The 14,484-nt window shown below is 29.7% G+C and overlaps 1 long non-coding RNA gene across 1 annotated transcript; it reads right to left on the bottom strand.

The window, feature by feature from the left end:
• Window positions 1–624: 624 nt before the first annotated feature.
• Window positions 625–10,465, bottom strand: LOC122268714 (uncharacterized). The gene is made up of 4 exons (XR_011638134.2): window positions 10,404–10,465; window positions 6,841–6,882; window positions 5,092–5,139; window positions 625–1,570 (listed from the first exon to the last, which is right to left on the bottom strand). It is a non-coding gene; the product is annotated as an uncharacterized LOC122268714 (long non-coding RNA).
• Between the last annotated feature and the right edge of the window lie 4,019 nt (window positions 10,466–14,484).

The raw sequence follows: 14,484 nt of genomic DNA, 5'->3' as shown, positions 1-14,484 counted from the left end.
ACCATATGAAAAATAAAAAATATAAATATTTCAAGGGAATATCATGATCGATAAACTAGACTTAAAAACAGCAGATACAGTAATAAATTTTAAAATTACACTTAATTAAATTTTTTTCATTCAAAATTAAAACTGCAGCAAAACACCTTCGAAATTGCCTCAATCATAATGCAAAAAAAAATGATGTCGAATATACTTAAAAATATTTATATTGGCTTAATTATTTTCATAACTTTTGAAGCATATTTCTCAAAATTAACTTCTCATTAAAATTTACGATGCAATCCAACAAGAAGTTTATATTAAAATTAAACTGACAAAGCTTAAGTAACAAGCAACACTATAGCAAAGAATATTATAGGGTTTCTTTTGCATAAATAACTAAAACTGTGTGCATCATTTTACAATTTTTACAAAGCTCATCACAAATTTAAACATATATTTTACACAATATATTTTAAATATATATATAAACACAATATATACACAATATATTTTAAATATTACTTTTATAAATGGTATTTTTTACAGACTTAACAGTTACCATCATATTAAATTTTTAAAAATTAACAACAATTAACATCTATCATCATACTATATATGACATAAATGAAGAGACACATTTAAATGGACAAACACCATTTTTTTTACTTCCGATATATATTCATTGAAATTCGCAACTACTATAATAAGTTGATTTTTTTATTATTATGATGACATTAGTTAGAAATTTGCAAGCAAATATCCGGAAATCAAGTTTCTAAAACTGACGGAAACAGTATTTAATGATTGCCAAGATTTAATGACAGTTGGTTTAAATAGTATCAGTGACTAGTGGAGTTTTAGATGTAAGTTAAGAGACTTATAAAAATGAGAGCACCAAGAGTATGAAAGCACTCTTTTTAAAACTAAATTTGACGTTAGATTTTTTTAATATACTTTTTATTGAAGTTCTTAAGCTCGTTATTATTTTAACTATAGACGTCTAAGAAAATCTCAGCTCTGTAAAAACTCATTATTAAATTGGCGCTTCTAAGAATTTTAAACGTATTTAAAATTAGTATAAAATTCCAAGAGTCTTTCACTATTTAACCGTATTATATTATATATAATGTGAAAACTACAATTAACAAATGCGTAATATCACTTTTTAATTGACTAATGCATGTCAAAGAAATTACCTAATGTCTTATCTGACAAGGTAAGAATAACTAAGTAGCTTTATTTGCCCATATTATTAAAAATCATTGCACATAAAACAAATTTATAAAAACTTGATGTAAACAGTTTTTATAAAAACTTGATGTCAAAAAAGTTATGATGTCAGAAATCAGTACTTAAGTTATTAAAGTCCCGTGATATGATAACCAGCTCTTCATACATATCCAACTCAGGGTAGCAATTTTTCCAGCTTCCGATAGACCATTGATAAACTTCGTGGTTACAATTCTTATAAAGGTTAGTCAAAAATGCCAACAAATTTTGGGGAAAAGTTTTTAATTTGGAGTAGCGATCATCATCAGGAGAAATCCAGTCTTCAATCGATGGAGATAACATATTTTTTTAATTCCTGTAAAATAAATAAAATCCAAAAATCAGTTTTCAGTATTCGTTACATGTATAGTTTAATTTGTACAGTTTGTTTCTTTTAACTTTTAGAGCAACCTAGGGTATTTTTCCCAGCTTCCACTGGACCACAGAAAGAGACTTTAGTGGAGATAATGAACTTATAACCTACAAAACATGAATACAGTTCCAACACAAGAAGATCCTTGGTATGTAGTTATAAAAACTTTAAAACGAAAAATGTTTCCTTCAACTAACTATACAAAATAGCCAGCAGGGGCAATGAAATTTCTTATCGGTCTGGAAATTTTGGTTTTAGGAGGCTGATGAGAAGTCACTCATCTTAAGAGGAGGCAGAAGAAAGCCTTCATTGGAAGTTCTCTTTCATCTTCAGAAGTAACTTACAATTTAAAGTACATAATAAATAAGTTCAGATAAACCTTGAGTAAGTCCTAAAGCTCCAAATGCTGAAAATATTTTTTCAAAATATTGAAATGCAAACAATGGCATATTTATTTACTTTTTACACTTCATAAACTTAGGTAATCCTGATATAATGTGCTTGTATTTTGATATTTCTAAATTTTTTTTCCAGTATTTGAAATTTACAGATTTGCATGAATTCACTTAAAATTGCTCTAAACTTTAAGTTTTAAATTACCAATGGAAGTGAAACAGAATTTATCACGAAAAGTTTCTTCCGTCTTCTTAATCAGGAACTCGACTATCTATCAGCAATGTTTATCTGTGTCCATATTAATACCTTTCAGACCAACGAAGAGTTTAATCAGAAAACTGGTAGTTAACGATGAAGGATATTTTTTCAATTGTTTTGGTGTGGACGACAAATCTTTCACACGAATAGCGCTTCCCTGTCCATTCTGAAATTCTTTTCTCAACGTTTTGAGATAAGAAGCATCGTTTTGATAATTAAGAACGTAAATGATAACTCTTCATTATCAGTTGACCATCTTTTCTGTTAAAGCGAAGCTCAAAAGCTAATAACATGAACATTACCAACCCAATCTGTAGATTGAATCGGGTATTCCATTAAAGTGAGGAATCCAGTGTCTTCCGCAATTTTTGTAGGTAATTTGCGCATTTATGCTTTTCGTATCGTTAAAATGGAAAAGTTTGTTTCTCACATACTGTCAACTAATTTGTTGATTGTTTGGTTGCATTTATTTACTTTATTCTTTCAATGTAATTCTTTATTGAATAATAAATAAATGCCATTATGTTAAATTCATCAATTGTAATAATACTTTAAATACTTCCATTAGTTGTATTAGGGTTATTAAGACGATTGATTCTTTCAATTAATGTGTTGATTGTTTCATTGTAGTAAATTGATGTTCAAAATAGTGAAAAATATACGAATAACGTCATTTTAATTTAAGCACACAGAAACGTTGCTGTTGTTCAGGTTATTTACTCTTTAACGAGTGGCTAGTGGGTAATGTGTGCGTAGAGTATTTAGCTATATTGCAGATTACGAGGGTTGCTATTTATATTTCTGGCCTTGGCAACAGTAAGTGTTGCTAGGCGACCGCAGACGATTTTAATCGAAAGTTAGATATTTTTAAACATAAATTCAGCAGACGATTTACCATTATAGCTTCATTTGTGTTGTTGACAGTAAATTGAAAAGTTCTTCTCTTTCAAAAAATGGAATTAAATCGTGAACATTTTCGTGCCATTATTTTTCATAACTTTCGACGTTTTTGTCAAGACAAGAGTGCTTCGATGAACTTAATTCTTTATTCAGCGATAAAGCGCCATCCCACAGCACTGTAAAAAATTGGTATAACGAATTTAATCGTGGTCGATGTTCAATCCAGGACAAATCCCGTGCAGGTCGTCCAAAATCCGTTGTTGTGGCGGAAGAGATCGATGCTGTGCGTGAACTGATAAAGCAAGATCTTCATGTGACATACCGTGAGGTAGAACCGTCTTTGGACATTAGTATGACTAGCATCAATAAAATATTGCATGAACGTAAAAAAAATTTGTTCGCGTTGGATCCCGCATAATCTGACAAACGCTCAAAAAAAGGCTCGTGTCGATTGGTTACAAGGAAATTTTGGAAAAATACGTTCCAGGTACATCAAAGGCTGTGTATAACATCTACACAGGTGACGAATCATGGATCTATGCATATGAGCCGGAAACAAAACAGCAATCAACTGTATGGGTCTTCCAAGACGGGGCAAAACCAACAAAAGTTGTTCGAGGAAGAAGCACATCGAAACAAATGATTGCCTGTTTCTTCGGCATTAACGGTCATGTGACAACAGTGGCGCTAGAGCAACGCAGGACGGTCAATTCTGAATGGTACACGACCATTTGTTTGCCAGAAGTCATCGGAGAAATTCGAAAAAAGCAGAAGAACAGGCGAATCATTCTTCATCATGACAATGCGAGCTCTCACACATCGACTCAAGCAAAGGCATTTCTGACGGAGCGAAAGATCGAACTGATGGGTCATCCGCCGCAACGCCCTGATTTGACACCCAATGACTTCTTCTTATTCCCACAAAAATAAATTACGTGAACAACGATTTTCGACCCCCGAAGAAACGGTTGATGCATTCAAAACGCATGTTTTGGAGTTACCTCAATCGGACTGGAAAAAGTGCTTTCAAAATTGGTTCAAACGGATGCAAAAGTGTATTGATCATCATGGAGAATATTTTGAAAAACAATAAAACCAATTTCGATCCTACATATTTGTTTTTTCATTATTAGGCCACAAATATAAATAGCAACCCTCGTACCTTGGTCAATTGAGAAATGAATCATTTTTTCTCACTTTAACGTATCCCCCTAGTTAATCTGTAGATTAGCTACATAATCAGAATAACAATAGATTTTTGCACTTCAGCGGTAACCTATCTAAAAAATACGTTGTTTTAGAATAGTTTATGCAGAAATATAACTTTTCTGTCAGTAAATTGTTAAAGCTTATTGTTTCTTTTAACTCTGAAATACATGTGATAAAACTTTTCTCCTCTATATTGTGTGCAGGTCTCTGACTTTTCAAACCCAAAAGAATTGCTTGGCGATTCTGTTGAAATCCTTCAAAAAATATTAAAATCTTTCTAAATCGCGTACCTGCAACTCAAGAAGAAGAAGACCTCTGAAATCATATGGTTGTGTATGAACAAGGTGGTGTGAAAGCGTCACAGCTATTATACTTGGTTTACTATCAGGCTAAATTAATTTTTATATCAGATTTAATTGGCAATTCAGATCAGATTTAATCGTAGAATGTACGAATGCTACGATTCCACAGTCAATCAGGTTAGACAACGTCATGTGACGTCACCTGCAGATACCCAACTGTAAATTACATTTAAAGACGATGTTGTCGCTAGGCATATTAAACTCGGTAAATCTGAACGAAACGTTTGTTTTTATGGAGGAAGGAAAATGATGTAAACTAATAAACAGTTCGGCAATTAATTATTTAAAAAAAACGGATCGTATCTTATTGCATTATACATACAAGACATTGATACTTACATACTTCTTGTCTCAGAAAGTTGAAGTTCTTTAGCGGCTTCCGTAAATCTGAAAATATATAACACAAATAGTTTTCTTAATAAAAATTTATATACTACTTTACATATTTTATGAACCGTGATAAAAAAAAATTGATTTATGATGCAGGAGTAGAAAATGTAGTAAAGAAAGTAGTTTCCTTTTCACATAAGTTTATTTATTTTTATTTCATTTATTTATTTTTATTTCATTTATTTATTTTTATTTCATTTATTTATTTTTATTTCATTTATTTATTTTTATTTCATTTATTCATTTTTATTTTATTTATTTATAATTTTTTTTTCATCGAGTTAATGTTTTTTTGTTTCAAAATTGCAAGTATGAGAAACATAAGATTATGAAAATTCATTTCGTACATTAACGCATCGTTACAGATAATTTTGGTCAGATGATTGACAGAAAAAATATTTTGGATCTTGCACTGTTGGTTGATTGTTCACTCGAAAAACTTTTTTCCAAGTTTATCTGCCCTAAGACATACTTCATTAACAATCAAAAATGTTTTCCCAATCTACAGATGTTTAGAAGCGTACCAATCATGTCTCTTCATTTTATTAAAAAGTTTCAATGAAAATTGTTGATGAATGTTTCAAAATACTTTTTTCCCAAAAATTTATTTCTGGATTTGATTTTATTCTGGTTCCAAAATTCAGTAAATATATTTATTAGATTTTTTCACCTGTCGAATGAAATAAACGTAGCATGGATGCAAGAAATGCAATACATTTTGGGAAAATGGCTTTAGAATCGAACTCTTTCATTATTGAAACAACCGTTTAAAATATTATTATTTTAACCATGATATCTTATTGAAATGATGAACTATACCTACAATTAAAATAACAAGTAAAGTTTAATCATTAAAAAAGGCTCAATAAATAAAGTATAATTATTTTTAAATTGATACTAATTGGAAGCCAAAAAATCTTTATTAAAGAAAAAACTTTAATTAAAATGCCAAGTTATGGCTTAGTAAAATATCAATTAGGACAAAAAACACAGTAAAGATAAAAAAACACAGTCTTCGATGAAAGGGAATCTACGTATTCTTATTAATTTGCTTAAAATAAAACTTTGATTTTAAACCATGAAATCTCGTTTTTATTACAAATAATATCAGGCTGCTGCAATTGCAACTTACAGAGAATAGGCAACATAAAAAAATTTCACTGGGTAATATAGTGCCTAATGGTGATTAATTGTGTTTCTAAGATGCATTGCATAAGTTGTTAATTAGTTGGAAGTTAAAGTAAAGCCTAAAATCACACTTTTTTGATTTTGTGACCATATGGTTTAAAAATATTTTGGGTAAAGGTAACAAATTATTTCTCATTTAATGTTGATTTTGCAATTATTTGTGATGCCAAAATCTTGGCTTCGTTTCTAACTGGACTAACTAGATCGCTAGCGAAGCGAGCTTAGTCCGCAAGCAAGTAGTGCTGGAGCGTGCTACTACTTAACATTATAGTTTTCCATACGCAGATTAGTACGAAAAGTATAGTGTTTTTGTGTGAAAATATCCGACAATAAATATATTTTTCTTCACTTTTTAATTTATGTGTTGTATGTGGAACTAATTCGTTTATATTTTATTATTGGCTGATAATACCCCTTAAAGAATTGAGTGTTTCAAAGCTTTATAAATTTTTTCTAAAAGAGTAAAACCAAATTATGAAATATACAATAAAAAAAGTCTTTTTTAATTACTTGAGTATCTGTTTTCCAGCTCTTCTTTGATAGTCTTCTTCCCTGTTAAACAAAAAGTATTTTAAATGAATTACGTTTAAATATAATTTCATGTAATAATAATTGTAAATGATGTAAATTCTATTTAAGAGGCCATTATTTTCCTCGACAGAATTCATCTCTCGGAAGAGTGGAGATAGGGGAAGAAAATTCTTTTGGATTGTTCGGAAAGTTATATCGTTTATTTAATTATTTTTTGTTCTTATAAAAATGAAGGACTGATATTGTTATTGTGAATGAATTGATTGAAATATATTATTGTCCATTCTGGGCCCTTGTCATCTTTTTGTTAGTTGCATGTTTCCTAGCTCATAAAATGTTTGTTCTAAAAAATTATCCAGGTGACTTTTGATCCCTTCATTTGAAGTGAAAGAATTACAGTATAAATTTTTTCGTAGAGATGAAAATTATAAGCAAATCACTTCTCGTCCCCAGTGATGATGCTCTTCAAAAATGGATAATTTTCTTGACGTTTGTGAAGCAAATCACAGACGTCTAATACGACGCCAATTTCTTTCCGTAAGAACTCATATGACCAGCTTTGCGATTCAAATTTAGGTTTTCCAAATGATGATAAACGGTTGAATTCGACGAATCTACTCCCTCAATGATCGTTAAACTTCAATTAATGCCTTTATTGTATCTTTATCAGCCTAAACTGGCTCTTTATGCCTCTTAATCGAAATGTTACAAGTCAGTTTTAGCACTCTTATAATGTCAATAATACATCTTCTCTATACACATCGGATAATTTTTTTTCTTGTTTTAACACCATTTTTACTTTTTCGATGGAAAAAAAGTAAAATAAGCACTTTCTTCATTTGAAAAGGCACCAACCAAAAACTACGGCATAGTTTTGAACTTTTTTGCAAGTAAGCCTTCCTGTATCAGCTTTCAAAATTTATAATGATTATACGACTTAAACGTGAAGTTGGCTGTGAATAAATACAATGAAGTTCTCTGGAAAAAAAAACACTTTTTCGAACAACCCTATTATTGAATAATTGAAATATTTTTTTAATTGATCTGATCATTGAATTTTTTTTCTCTATTCGGCAAGATTTTTCGATTTATTTAAAATGTAACGTCATCATTCAATCGCTGTTTGAGATATGGATATACATACGGAGTTTAATTTTGGAATAAATACTACAAAATAAAATACGTAGTTGTCATTAGTTTTAAACGAAAGCAGTATGCTTTCATGGTCTTGTATATTTATCACTGGGACTTGTATTTTAAGATAAAAATGAGGAATTCTTGCATTAAATTCAACCTAACTTACATATTTAGCTGTCTTTATTTTCGGGTTAGTTCTAAAAAACTTCTTCAATTTCTTTGTACAAATATAATAATTTTAGAAATTTTGTTAATCTTATTATATTAAATCCAAGTATTTCTGGGTACGCAAGTATATTAAGCATTGTCAACTGTATTCCCTATAATATGAAAATTAAATTTGATAAAAGTAAAGTTATTTAAGACTAACATTAATTTAATACCTTTCTCAATAAATAAAATGCATTAATATAATCAGTAGTCTTTTTTTATACCGCATTCTTGAATGGGGTGCCGCATGGGCATCGCAGGAAAATTTGAGGACGACGAAATTAAACTAAAGAGTCATGCTCAAAAAACTTTAAAATCATCAAAATATCTTATATGTGGTTAATACCTCCTAAAAGATAACTTCAAAGAATTCAAATCACTGATAATCCACTCACAAATATTTTTATTGGTCGGAGATATTCAAGGAAGTGGGTTTAAGATGTCTCATGATTGAGGTGGGGATATACCCACCGTCCTTTACCTTCGTTGATTCTCATGGAGTGCAAAATAAAATCAATTTTTAGAAGCATCCTTTACATTTGCATTATATATTTTTATAGAATTCGAAAACCATTATATAGCTGCTTAATGTTTTGATTTTATTAAAATTCGTTATTATTCCTTACACTTCCTTTCCCGCCAACATATATGAATACGTAAAGTTAAAAAAAAGCGAGCTCTATCAATAAATTAAAGCAATCAAAAGCCAATATATGGATTCCTTAAATTTTCCTTGAGAAAGCTATTCTAACGTATACATCTCACTCACAATTTTGATTTCTTGATGAACGAACGTCTCCTATGTGGCTTGTCCCTGCTGCCACGCTCTCAGATCCATTTTCAAATTTTATTATTTAGTAATTCATGTAATTGATTAAAAATTAAGAATGCTTTTTATGTTGAGGGAGCTCAATATTTTTATTAATAAACGAGTATTATTAGTTATCAAATTTATTCTTCATAGTAGCAGTTTACGATTTTTAATATAATTGCCTTCCTATAGCATTAAGTGGAATAATTAGCAATTGAAAATAAATCATCAACATCTTCAACGAAACTTCCTTCATGAGCATCAAACTAAACAACAGTGATACCCGTTAGTTTTTCTTATTTTATTATATGGTAAATAATATTTCATCCATAACTCATTTTAAATCTCGGAAACCAAAATTTTAAGAAATACCTTTTTTTAATCCAACAATAAATTACCATAATCCAAATGCATACATGCTGTTATTTAATCCTACCATAAATTATCAGCAACCTATTTAAGGTAAAAGAGAAGTTACTAACTTATTTGCTTGCTTTTCCATTTAGGAAAGCATATTTACTTGGAAGCGAATGCAAGAAGTATATAATTTTTTTTTTCAATCACAAGATAAAAATCATTATACAGGAAACATGCGAGGTTTGCCAGGCATTTTATTAAAATATTTTTTCTAACTTTATTTTAATTCACCAATTTCCAAGATGACGTTATTTGATTAGGATAGTTTGACCCACAATGTAGGAGTTTTGACCCATAGGAATTTAAGAAAGAGTAATTAAAGCGTATACATCAGCAATTAAATGTTACGTGCGACAGTTTTGTCTGAAGAAATATCATACATTTATTTATTGATGGAAAATAATAATTCTGTATTGAAATTGTTAAGCAATTTTAGTTTGTATCTGTAAACTAAACTGTTTGATAGCAAGTTTATTTAGTTTTGATTTTCGGTTATTTCTTGGTCTTCTTCGTTATGGGGTTATTTTTAGTTTTTTTATTATTATTATTGTTCTCTTTTCGGTTTCACCTATGATAAGAGAACTTTTCCAAATCCTGAATTCGGTATGATAGCCAGAATCTTTCCAATTTGCCATTTTGAAAAGGAAAAAAGTATAAGAAAATCATAAAAGGAAAGTTTAAGTAACAAGTAGGTGCAGTGAATTTTTGTATATTAATCTAAGTACACATAGAACTCAGCTGTTTTCTATAGATGATAATTGCAAAGGACATAGGAAAAAAGCAGAAAAAAATCTAGATGAAAATGAAATCATCTGTGGTTCTTTCTTGCTTTTACTTGCAATTGGTTTGATATACAAAAACATTATGTTGATCTGTTTGGAGGAATGGGAACACCAACGATGAACGAATCCAGTCGGTAAGCAGATGTGGTATACAATGTAAAAAAATAATATTAAAAATTTCTTACTTGCATTCGGTGAGTGGAAGTAGATGTTTTCCTTTAAAGTTTGGTATCCGATAACTGTTTCGCTGCAGAAGGAAAATATTTATGATTGAGCAAAATGAGTAATTAAAAATATACAATATTGTAGCATGATGCTCACAGCTATACATATCTTATTTAAACTAATCATCAGAAACATAAAGTTGTGCAATTACGTCAAAATTTACAAACAGAAATCATACATTTATCAGATAGGCTACTTCGATGCACGCGAAATAAAAATACGGAACCTTTACACCCCTCGTAACTAAAACATCTTTGCAGTGGAAAAAAAATTAGTACGAAATGTGTTAAATCAATTTTCCCAGACATCTAGGAAATCAACACACATCAAGCTTCAATAGAACATATTTTGGATTTTCAAAAAAAGATTTGATAACAGATTCCTTCAATACAAAACTAATACAAAATAATCAAAAATTAATGAAAAATATGTGTCAAAGGGTAACTTCGACGCCTATTTTTCATTATTTTTTTTATCATTTTGTGTTAATTTAAGTCAAAATAAGAGCAGAATATTATATTTAGCATTTTAAGAATTTATAGTTAAGAAATACCGGTATCTTTTTCTGTGTTAAAATTAAAAGTTTGGAAGCACGACTCACATCCAAACAATTTTCAAATTGGCACTTGTATGCAGTTATTTAGATATAAGATTCCGTATCTATTATTTAAATTTCTTTGATTAAAAAAAAATCAATTACTGATAAATTTTTGAGAACTAATGAAAAAAAAAATCCAAACTTCGTTTTTTTATATTATATTTTAGCACAAATACAATTTTGATTATCTATCAAAATTTATTTAGTAATTTAGCAACTATTAGACGGTTGCTTATAATTAAAAGATACCAAAATATATTTTTGCTCGTAATTAAAGTGTCAGAAAAAACATATAAAAGAGGCACCAGTGTCCCATCTGTGTCAAAGGGCTAGCTCTAATCATAATCAGCAAATCAGTAGAGCTAATCTGACTTTTGTTTTACAGTCAGTTCAGAGGATAAATAGCAACGAGACGACATCAGTAACATTTTTTGAGGCAGTTTTTTTTACAAAAAGCTGATGAAATAAATCTTATAAATGATCAATTAAACGAACCAACAAATAAAACTAAGTTAATTTTTTTAAAGCTTAATCATTTTTCCTTTTATTTTAAACAAGCTGAATACCTGTTCTTCGTACGGGGTGAAAAAGGAAAGAAAATAATCATTAAATTGATATTAATCCCACCACGAAAAATTGCTCTTACTGAAAGGCATATACATTCAAAATTAATAGGGTATAAATAATTTCTATTTTTATATATTTCTTGTTATTTGTTGCCTTTCTCGATGTCTTTACATTATCGGATGAAGAAAGATACACTCGTGAAGTTTAGCTCATCAAAATAAAGTTTAACTATTATACATTCTGTGTTGTACAGAAAATATAACAATGAATGGCTTTGTTTACATACATGTAGGTAATAGTAAAGGTTAGTGAGGGGTCAATAAAAGAAGCCAAGATTTAGAGGTTACTTTCTGCTTTGCGTTATGCGTTCGTTCAATTAAACATTCCTTATTGAGTTCATTTGCTGTTATAAACCAGAATTGAATGAATTCGGTTGTTTATAAGCATAGAAGTTCAAGTTCATAACGAATTTTTTATAAATTTTGAAAATTCAACCAAACAAAAATGGTCTTAAATTAAATTAATTTCAGGTAAGCTAAATGGATATTTTTTTCTAAATTAATCCCAATTCCAAAAATATTTTAACATAACATTACTAAAAGAAATGCCCTTATAAAGGTTTCAGTTACTTTCCTCTAAATGATTTTAAATAAAAAACAATAAGAATAAATGACATTTCAAAAAGCAGCTCAAATATCTCTAATATATTTTACTCATTTCGATCAATATTTCATTTTAACGTGAATCAAATAGTTAAAAACTAAATCCATAAATTAACTGTTAGATAAATTATTTGTGCAGTTGCCTTAAAAATTGTTAGAACAAATACTATTTATGCATTTCTCAAAACACGAACAACATATCTCTTTGCATATTTCATTATTAATTCGTTTTTAATTGGTAACCTTAGAACAAACTAGATGTTTTTTTCTTTCTTGTCTTAGTGCCCGTTTTTGTAGCCTTTCTTTATTTGACAATTATTGAAATTTTTGCCACATCATTATATTAACTATAAAATAAATGCCAATTTTCTTGATAGCAAAAAAAGCGAAGTCGAGCACTTTATGGTAGAACAGTTTAACGAGGACCCTTACCGCACATCTTCGGTTCCTGCAGACTGATCCAAGTATTCACCCATCCGCACACTGACCGCAGCCAGTGATGCTTGACTTCGGTGATCTGCTGGGAACCGTGTCTTAACGATCCGTCCACTGCTGGACTCTCATCCGTAAAGAGTACTCGACCAAACTGCACATCTGTCCATTTGTTCTGTTCCCGGCACCCGGCACGGCGTCTCCTGTGAACTGGAATTGATGATACGCACCGTACTGGCCGTTGTGCAAATAGACCTCACTTGCACGGTCTCCTGGCCACGGTAATACGCGTGAGCGGGGATCCAATACTTTGCTGTGTGTGCCTAGCGATTTCTCTTGCTATTTGCGTTGGTTATTTCTAGCCTGTAGGAGTATATACTGGTCGTCCGTTGCCGTGTTTGTGGAAGGATGACCTCTTCTAAGCTCCCAGACAACTGCTCAGGTCCTCTAAAATAATTTCCAAGCTCGTGATACCATGCTGTGCGTGATCCAGAACTCCGCAGCCTCGCTGGTCAGTCTTCGATAAGCAGAAAGTAAAATTATCATTAAAGGGTCCTAATTTTCAACCTCTGCCCTGATGGAACTATTTTGGTCATATTTCCCAGATTCTCTTTATGTTTTGGGGATCAGAAATTCAAGTCCCTGAAAAAAAAAGGTAGGGGAGAGTCGGGTAGCCCCGCCCACTTAAGGAATATTGCTTATATTTCTGTATAATATTGAGTAATAATCAATATTTTTGTCTGTTTCTATTGTTTTATCATCTAATTAAATAATGCAAAAAGAATAAACCAAAAAAAGAATAGTTTAACTTGAAAAAATAGAAATTTAAAAAAACATTTTTTACAGCTCTTTTTAAAATGTGTCGGGTAGCCCCGCCCAGTTACAAAAATTATGTTTTCTGACTGTTTTTACAGGTGTAAAGGAAAATCACCAATGTATTGACAATAGATAAACCTCATTTATCATTTTATCACAAAATTATTTTATTTATTACACATTTATATTTATATAACATGGTAAACTATTGTTTACCATGTTACCAGCTGTGTAAATACTTGAAACTTTGAAAATAATCTTTTTTTAATATAACAATTAATGTCCGATGGCCCATTGACTTGAAAAAATATTCTATGCATATGAAATTGACAGTGGGCAGGAGTACCCGCTGGGCGGGAGTACCCGACACTCCCCTATGTTTGTACAGAGAAAGCGCGTTTTTGTGTCTGATTTCATAATTTACGGTATTGTCTGCACTAATTAATTAGCATATTTGTAGTCCCACCTTAAAACAATTGAGATTGACTCCTAGAAAGTAAAGATCCGTTCATTAAATCAAAGGTTATTCAGGGTAGCTCGTTATTATTATTTATTTGTTAGTTTTTTACTCGTATTTATTTATTTATTTTAATTTAATTTAATTTAATTTAATTTAATTTTATTTTATTTTATTTTATTTTATTTTATTTTATTTTATTTTATTTTATTTTATTTTATTTTATTTTATTTTATTTTATTTTATTTTATTTTTATTTTATTTTATTTTATTTTATTTTTTATTTTATTTTATTTTATTTCATTTCATTTCATTTCATTTTTATTTTATTTTATTTTATTTTTATTTATTTATTTATTTTTGTGCTGTCTGCAATTCTAATTCAAAGAATTAAAATACAAAAGTTTGATTTCTCTCATTTTGATTTCTCTCATTTGATTTTTCTCATGGGTATTTTTAACAATTAATTGTAAAAAAATGTGTTGCATTGATTTTTTTTTTTTTCACTT

Source organism: Parasteatoda tepidariorum, chromosome 3, assembly GCF_982258835.1.
Source record: "Parasteatoda tepidariorum strain Cologne lab strain chromosome 3, Ptep-v5.0, whole genome shotgun sequence".
Lineage (NCBI taxonomy): Eukaryota > Metazoa > Arthropoda > Arachnida > Araneae > Theridiidae > Parasteatoda > Parasteatoda tepidariorum.
The sequence above is the reverse complement of the archived record's forward strand: the minus strand, read 5'-3'. Positions and strand labels throughout refer to the sequence as shown.